The 9,950-nt window shown below is 31.8% G+C and overlaps 1 pseudogene; it reads left to right on the top strand.

Annotated features, from left to right (window-relative positions):
• The first annotated feature begins 7,246 nt into the window (after positions 1-7,246).
• LOC120597834 (40S ribosomal protein S3a-like) lies at positions 7,247-8,070 on the top strand (annotated as a pseudogene).
• Positions 8,071-9,950: the final 1,880 nt, after the last annotated feature.

The raw sequence follows: 9,950 nt of genomic DNA, 5'->3' as shown, positions 1-9,950 counted from the left end.
TGGTAAATAATTTTACATATTATTTATTAATATTATGCTTATAAAAATTAAGATATTTAAGATATCTTAATATTTAAGATATTTAAGAATGCATTTTTTAAAACAATAAATCAAGAAAAAACAAACTCACATAAAAGCCATATCCCCAGGAATCATTGCATATCTCAGAGTTCAGAGTTTATCTCCAGAAACACAGGACAATGAATTTGTTATTCTCTGGAGGCAAGCATTATTTGATAAAAGCTCTTATTAATTGATTCCACAAATTAACTACTAATCCAGAACTTTTGATTATGAATACGGCTAATCAATTTACTTAATAGCAAGCTTTCAGCAGTTTGCAAATTAAAAATTGCCTACATGTTTTCTAGGTTGGATTAATTAACAGATTTATCCTAGTTGTGAGAAAGCGAGATCTTCACTTTTAATTTCCTCTTGACCCGCTTTCTCTCTCCACAGGGTTTCCTTCAAAGGTTCTTCAAAAAGAGAAAATTAAAATGCTGTCAACAGATTAAAACACTATTTAGCCCCGAGGAATTTTTTTTTTTTCATGATCTGTCCATTATGTGGAGCCATTTTAAGACTGCTTTCATGGAGAAAATCTTCTTTCAGATAGCCAGGTTATACTTCGAACAAATACATGTGCATAAAAATTGTCTTCTGTGCCAGGTCAAATGTCGACATCGTTATTGCTGACTGTATTGTCTGTTAGAGAACCAAAGAGGCTCTGACAAACAAGTTGACTCTGGTTAATTTGTTCTTGTGGCGACACACCTTTATCTGCATGGAGGGCAAACCAAGATCAACATTTTTATTAAACTGTTGAGAGTCGCTATCTTCAGAAGGAATGAGATTTTGAGAGCAATAATAGCAGATCTGTTTCTATCATTTATATCCATCACAGAGTTATTTTTGCCTTATCCTTCTGTTATTCAGATCAGCAGATCTTACATATTTCTTGTTTGTTGACTACAAATTACATTTAGAATTTACAATTTGTCAACATATATTCATAATTTTATGTGCAGTAAAGTGAATGTGTATTCACTTCCATCATAAATATTAAATTTGTATATAATTTTAGATGGATGATACTTGGGACTCTTGTACCAAACATTAAGAACTCTTGCCATAAGCTTATCTCTAAAATTTGAAACATAAATATAAGAGCAATTACTATGAGAGCTAAAATATTCAAAAAAATCTATCTTTCTAGACTTTTCACAGAGTACAGGCAGAATTATAAGATGATCCCAAATTTCTATCCCCTGGTGTACATATATCCTCTCTTGGTTATTCAACAAAATGCTAACATAATTGTTTCAACAAAGGATTTTGCAGATATTACATCCCTAATTTAGCTGACTTTAAACTAAGGAGATTTTCTCAGTGAGCTTAAACTAGCCAGGTAAGACTTAAAGGGTGTGGGGACTCTTCCTGGTAGAAAAGATTAAGAGAATGAAAGACAGTGAAAGAGAGCTTCTCCATTGCTGGATTAAAGATGGAAGGGACCATGGAGAGCAGAATGGCTGAACTCTAGGTGTTGAGAACAATATCTGGATAATATCTATCAAAAAGATAAGGACCTCAGCCCTACAGATGCAAGGAACTAGATTCGGCCAACAACCTGAATGAGCTAGGAAGCAGATTCTTCCTTAGTCAAGCCTCCGAATGATAACACTGCCCAGCCAACATCTTGATTTTAGCCTTGTAAATCCTGAATAAGGAACCCAGTTGCATCTGTCCCAAACTTCTGACCTCTACCCACCTACAGAAGTGTGACTTGCTAATTGGATCTTGCTCTAGACCACTAAATTTGAAGTAATCTGTTATGCACCAATAAAAATCAATACAATATCTAATGTCTATCATCCTAAAAATCATGAAGGATCTTAACGACGTGTTGCTGAAGTAGACATAAAAATTTTGTACAAGATTAAGTATTGGAAGCATCTGTTACTGTCAGTGTGATAGTTTTCTATTGTTACTGTAACAAATTACCACCAATTCAGTGCCTTAAAACAACAAAAATTTTTTAACTCACTTCTGTAGATCAGAAGTGTCATATGAGTCCTACCGGACTAAAACCAGCCTAAAACCGGACTAAAACCAGGCTGCATTATTTTCTAAAGGCTCTGAGTCTCGTTTCCCTATTCTTTCAAATCACTGGAAGAATTCAGGTTTTTTAATAGTAGGACTGAAACCTGTATTTCCTTGCTGTCTGTCATTTGAGGTCTACAGCTTCTAGAGGTCACCAACATTCTTTGGCTCACAGCCTCTTCAACTTCAAAGCCAACACCAGCATGTTCATTTTTTCAATTTTTTTCCTGAGTAATTATTGTTGGTAATAAATTCATTAAAATTATTTTTAAGACTCATTCTTGAATAAAATGTACCTTAGGTTTTTCACATAGGAAATGTGATTTAAATCTATAAATGAGTTTTGTCTGATCAGGTTTTAACTATCATATGAAGTAGATGGAAAACTATATATATATTTATATCATATATAAAAATATAGCATATATAAATATATCACATCATATATAAATATATTTATATCATATACATATGATATATATAAACATATATATCAGAAAGTGCTCTTGACTCAGTATCTTCATTCAGCTGCTTATTACACCTACCATTACTATTTACAAATACAATCAAAACCTATTTAGTCTAGATTACAGTATTCTACTCTAACAAATCTACGACTTTTATATATATATATATATACACACACACATATATAAATGTCTATGTATTCATATATATATTTATACACTCACATGGTTGGATGGATAGATGGAAGGAAAGGAAGAAAAGAAGGTCTTTTAATTGTGTACCTTTATGCAAATTATGTAATTTGCCTTCTAAAATTATTTTAACATTTTTTCTATAAAATGTGAATGGGATATCTCTTAATTGAGAATTGAGTTATCATAACCATTCAAAGAGATGGTAAACATTGAGTACAGTGCCGAACACAGAAGTCGCTCAATAAATGGTTATTTATAAATAATGTTACACACACATGCACAAATACACAGAGATAATTGATTGATAATCACAATGATTAAGACCAAAAATTATGTTTTTGTAAAACTATAAGTTCCACTTTGTACTTTTTAGCTTAACTGAATATCTTTCTTTATATGAAAATATATAAACTGTGCAGACAATATCCGAAAACATGAATTTTGCCAATATTTATTTAGCTGATTATCTTACTGTCTTACAAAATAAATTATAGAAAAATGTGTGTATTATTAGATCTATATATAATGAGAGTCTTCTCTATCCAATTTAAATTTTATAATCTAAAAATGCTTATTGTTTTAAGAAATTTGAGCCTATTATTCCACTAAAATTTAATCTTTCAATATATTTTCAAAAAGACTTGTTCCCCAATACTCTGCCTCTTCTTCCTTAGTTTTAGTTATATATCTTAACATAGTTTATTGCAAAGGGTGCACAGTTATGGTTCGTAACACAATTTTAAGTATTTACTTGTATCTTTTATTGGCTAATTCACTTTGGGCAGGTCATTTAACTTTTATGAGAATATCTCCTAGTCTGTCAAATGATGGGATAGGGTAAGAGAGCTGGACATTCATCCAGTTCTAGAACTCAATAATTCTGTTTCCTTCTGCTCACTTATGGCCAAGTCACACTCATTTATTGTTGTTTTTTTAAAACTTTTTCATCATGAATACATATCTGTCTCTTTAATCATTTAAATTAGTCTTCTCTGAATTTTGTTCCGAGATCTTGGCATCATTTTGCCTACTGAGGTGTCTGAGATTGGCTGCAGAATTCTACATATGCTTGCAGATTTTAGGAGACTGAACTCCTAAATCAAGTAAGAGGTAACAGAACATGAATATTTTGATGGAATTGTCACTAAAAACTTGATATTTATGCTTTCTTGTTACTTAAATTATGACTTTTGTTAGAATTTTCTCTTTTTTAAGTTATTCTCTACCACTTAGATTTAGGATCTATAAAATCTAAATAAAGATAACATTTTCCCCTAATTTTGGTCTAACACAAATTTTATTTCCTTTCAAGATAACCAATTTTTTAAATCCATTCCAATTAGTAAAAATTTGCCAAAATTTGCTTACAATACAAAAAAAAATTGCTCTTTAATTATTTTTATTATTCATAGTCCATTTATTATTTTTATTATTCATAGTCCATTTATTATTTTTATTATTCATAGTCCATTTATTATTCATAGTCCATTTAATCTATGCAAAATGGATCACATTCTGCTCTTTAAAAAATAATTTAAAACTAATACATGTAGTTTATTTTTATGTAGAATTTAACTTGTTCAAGAAACATACTCAGTTTGTGTGGCTTCTTTTAAATCATTAAAAATAAAATCTATGAGAAGAAAAAGAGGTGATTTAAAGAAATTAACTACTTTAGTTAACCATTAGAAAGTGGAAATTGTTATCAATAAGACAATTAAAATTAAAATTAAAGTAGAAGCTAAGAAAACGTGATTAAGGAGGATATTTTAAATCTAGGCCACAGTCTAGGGTTAGTGATGTCTACATGTTTTCCAGGTCATCTCATCAGAACCCTTTACTGGATTTAGTAGAAAAATGGTCTTGCTAGTCTTCTAAAGAGCTTTTGCCTTAGGTATACTCTGCCTAAACTTGTTTCAGAAAGCTTGCAAGTTATAGGAGGTTGACCAAGATCCTGAGATTTAATATCTTATTTACTTATAATTTTCTCTCACTCATATTTACCAGTAACAATTGTTATTTTATGATTCACTTATTCACCATTGAATTTTGTTTCATATAATGACTTCTTGAAAGGTAATATATTGTTTATATTATTGTTTTTTTTTTCTGTAAGACTGTGTAAGTAGACAAAAAGACAGACATAGGAGACAAGCCTCCTATTTACTACACACAATTCCCATTCTGCAGTTAAAAATAAGTACTAAGAATGCATTACCTAAAATGGAAAATTAGTTCAACTCTATCCTTTTTCACTTAATTTAGGATCATTGTAAAGCTAAATATACTCAAATCAACAAAGCCTTGATAAATGAATCTTTGGGTACTTGAGAAATTGATAGATGCTACATAAAATGATCAGTTATAATTTTGGAGAATTATAAAATACAATCCAAGTACTTAAGAAAATTTGCAAAAGGGAAAATGGAAACTATGAAAATCGTACATCAGTTATGATAATAAGTGTGAGATCAGTTTGGAAAGAATTGAAAGTACATAGAATTAACAAAAAATAATACATGAAGATTGGGTAATGCTACATGATAATTCCTACTATGATTAACCATCAAGATTATAGTCAAGGAAAAAAGCAAAAAGAGTCAATCTTTCTGGACTTCATTAAAATTCTGCATTTGTTCCTGTACATTATTTTTCTTAGAATATTTCTCTGGAGCTCACGTGTAAACACTAAACCACAGACAGTGTGAATGCTATCCTTCAGAGTTTACTGAAAAGTTTTCTGGTCCTGGGGATGTAACTGTACTGTTAGAAAATAGATGACTGGCAAAAATATATCTCAAACCTAACATATTAATACTAAATTTCTAATATTTAGCCAACACACTGTTATCCCCACCTCCCACATTCCACCTATGCTGTCACATTTTATTTCACCTTAGTAAATAAAAATTCTATATTGCATATACTCAGGTGAAAACCTTGGTGTGACCTTCATTCTTACCTTTTTTTTTTTTTTACAGTAGAAAAGAAAAGTTTTATTAGAAGGGAAAGTACATTTCCAGACATGGAAGCGGGCCTGAGCAAGAGAAGCATGGCTCATAAGGCCCTTATTCTCATCTTTTTATCACATCCCCTCATCTGATTCCTCAGAAAGTCCTCTTGGTGCTACTTTCAAAATATATTCTGTGATTAGCTGCTTCTCACCACACTCACCACTACTATTAACACAAAAAATCAACACTTATCTAGTGTAGATTATATTATTCTACTATAACTGGTCTCCTGACTTATAACTATGACTTTCCCCTCCCCAGTGGAAACACACAAAATTCATTTTACTGTGTTTAATAACTTTGTGTGATAAGTGGTATTATTAATGTTATGTCTAGTTTACATGTGGTAAACTAAAATACAGACTTTAAATAGCTAGTAAGGGTCAAACAAAGTAGTTTATATGCAGAGCAATTGTGAACTGTGAAGAACATTTAAAAAGCTGAGGCAATTTAATCAAAAGAAAAGAAAACTAGTATCTAGAGTCAAACATCACAAATTTTCCATATAATTCTACAGAAAGACAAATGAATCAATTCAGTCAACTCAATAAACTAATGGAGCAACAGCTATATAAATTTGGTGGAGTACGATTAGATACTTTAAGCTGTATGGGGCATGGTGGAAGAAACAGAGACCTAATTTTAGAGCACATTAATTGTTTATAAAACATAAAATATAAGAATGTTAAATGAAACATTCTAGTTGTTGATCACCATCTGATCTCTGATCTCATTTAATTTAAGTGACTAGATGTATCATACAAACCATCACTATAACAGATCTTTTAGGAAGAGAAAAGTTGGAAATTCTGTTCACAATTAGAAAATTGTGAACTGCGGAGAACATTAAAAAAGCTGAAGCAATTTAATCAAAAGAAAAGCGAACTAGTATCTAAGGTTAAACATCACAAATTTTGGAATGTGAATGAAGAATCATGCTGTAAATTCTTGGCACAGCCAAGGAGGATGACAGGTGTAGAAGAGATATTGCGAGGTATGACACGTAGGTGTCTGGGAGTTGATCAAAGACAGGCCAGATACAAGCCGTGTAGACAGCTGGTTTAGGTGTTACTCAAGGTCAAGTTGAAATCTGGGAATGTGGCTCATATCATGCCACAAGGCCAGAGGTCGGATTTCAAGGTAGCCAGAGTAGTATTCAAGGCTGGCACGAAATTAAAGAACTAACTACCTAAGAGAAAAGATACTCTAAATTAATCAGAAACATTTATTCTATGAGAAGTAAGGTTAGTCCTTCCAACCTCTCCCAACCCAGGGAAAATGTTTACTGAATAGTTTACTCAGTGGCCATGTGATTTTATGATATTAAATAATTATAATTATATAGGAAAACTATAACAGTTGGTGAAATAGCCTTTGCATTAAAGATTTCAGAGTTAATTGATATACATAGAATACATATTTAAACAAAATGAAAGTTGATAGAGCCCTGTTGGCTCTCTGAATGGCACCATGGTGGTTGGCAAGAACATGCGCCTTACAAAAGGAGACAAAAAAGGAGCCAAGAAGAAAGTGGTTGACCCATTTTCTAAGACTGGTTTGATGTGAAGGCACCAGCTATGTTCAATATAAGGAATATTGACAAAACACTAGTCATGAGAACTCAAGGAACCCAAATCACATCTGATAATCTCAAGGGTCACGTTTTTGAAGTGAGCCTAGTTGATCTGCAGAATGACAAAGTTGCATTTAACAAATCCAAGCTAATTACTGAGGATATTCAGGGCAAAAAATGCCTGGTGAATTTCCATGGCATAGATCTTACCTGTAACAAAATGTGTTCCATGGTCAAAAAATGGCATATCATGACTGAAGTTCATATTGATGTCAAGACTACTGATGGTTATTTGCTTTGTCTGTTCTGTGTTGGTTTTACTAAAAAAATGCAATGATCAGATTCAGAAGACCTCTTATGCTCAGCATCAACGGGCCTGCCAAATCTGAAAGAAGATGATGGAAATCGTGACCTGAGAGTTGCAGAACAAATTACTTGAAAAAATAAAATGGTCAATAAAGTGATTCCAGATAGTATTGGAAAAGACATAGTAAAAACTTGCCAATCTATTTATCTGCTCTATGATGTCTTTGTTAGAAAAGTTAAAATGCTGAAGAAGCCCAAGTTTGAACTGGGAAAACTCATGGAGCTTCATGGTGAAGATAGCAGTGCTGGAAAAGCTACTGAGAATGAGACAGGTGTCAAAGCTAAACGAGCTGATGGGTGTGAGCCCCAGTTCAAGAATCTGTTTATTATTCAGACTTTTTATGGTGACCAATAAAACCTATTCATGATTTTTTAAAAAGAAATTTGATAGAATGAAACAATATTAGAATTAGAAAAAAAAGTACAAAATTTTAAAAAGAGCAATTAATTGGTGAAATCAGGATAAAAACAGACTCGAAGGATAAATGGACATCTAATAATAGTAATCTTAGAAAAGGGCTATCCAAGGAAAAGAATGAAGAGGAATACCAGGAAAAAAAAAAAAAAGGTAGGGCATATTTGGCAAAAGTTGAAAAACTTCTGTCAGATTTTAAACATGTGAGATAATCATTTTATTTTATTTTATTTTAATTTTATTTGGGTGACGTTGGTTAATAAAATTATATAGGTTTCAATTGTACAGTTCAATAATATGTTGTATGTATATTGCATTTCATGTTCACCACTCAAAGTTAAATTTCCTTTCATCACCATATAATTGATCTCCTTTACCTTTATCTACCTCCTCTCTTCCCACCTTCCCTCTGGTAACCACTAAACTGTTGTCCATGTCCATGAGTCTCTGTTTCTTTGTCCTATTCATTTGTTGCTTTCAGTTGTATATCCCACATCTGAGTAAAATCATACGGTTCTCAATTTTTTCTGTCTGACTTATTTTGCTTAGCTTGATTATCTCAAGGTCCAACTATGTTGTTGCAAATGGCAATATTTTAGAAGTTTTGCTTCCTTCTGTAAAGAATCCACTTGGAATTCAATCTGTCTTCAAATTTGCTTTTACCTCAGATACAAAGGAACTTGTGTCCTGTACAAATTGTGATGTCAGGTAACATGGGTTGGAAAGAATTGAGGCTTTGACAGTGAAATATAAAACAAGATATAATATATATTTCCATTGCTATAAAATGAACTAATTAGGCTCTAAAAGCTTCTGCATTGGAAATGCTTTTTATTTTTATTTTTCTTTTACCAGATGTAAAATCAACGAGGTTTCTTTGATACGATAGAGGCATTGATTTTCTCATCTATGTTTGAAACCTGCTTGACTTTCAGTGTCTTCAGCTCGGCCATACTACCTGGTATTCATTTATCAGGAGCCACAAATTTTTTATGATGCTATGTCGATATCTTGGCCATCTTAGGATGGTGCCAGAATCTACAGAACGTTATTTCTTCAGGTGTACTTGAAACCATACTTCAGAGCCAAAGATAGCCACTTAGGATTGTTGATGGGGCAGCATTTTAAACTGGTGAGTTTATTACAGAAATAGTGAAAGTAAATTCTGGTTTGAAAACCCAAGAAGAGTTACTCACAGTTTCTTTTCCAGTGCTTTTTTCTTGTTTATACCTCTTCATGACCCTAAAATATGTAGTAATGTAAGTAGTTGTAAAAGAAATACCACTTATTTAGTGTCTATTACATGATAGGTAGTTTATCAACTAATTTACAAATGTTCACTCATGTCATATAAAATTATTTCTAAGCCAGAGTTTTAGTATTCAAAGTTATTCTAGAAAATTTCACAAAACAAATCTCAATATTTGCTGAGAGAAAAATAAAGATGCAGTTTAGTTGTTATCTTCCCTATGGACATTAATTTTGAGCTTTTACAAAGGAATTACGACATCCCTTAGCTATAAGAATAAATACATTTCTATCCCTGCAGTAAGCATTTTACTGCTAAAATGAATAAATGATTTCTCTTTAAAACAAAATTAAGTAAATATGTATGAATATTCATCTTCTAATTAATAAGGCCTCCTACTCTTTCAGTTGAGTTTTTCTAGAATAATTCAAAGATCGACTTGTAAGTTTCATTGTTATATTAATTGTGAGAATTTGTACATTGTGATTAAATAATCTGTAACCTTGCTTGATATACCCTGCTTGATATACCCTACATATTTTAGGGTCATGAAGAGGTATAAACAAGAAAA

This window comes from Pteropus medius, unplaced genomic scaffold (genome assembly GCF_902729225.1).
Source record: "Pteropus medius unplaced genomic scaffold, Ma_sr-lr_union100, whole genome shotgun sequence".
NCBI lineage: Eukaryota > Metazoa > Chordata > Mammalia > Chiroptera > Pteropodidae > Pteropus > Pteropus medius.
The sequence above is the reverse complement of the archived record's forward strand: the minus strand, read 5'-3'. Positions and strand labels throughout refer to the sequence as shown.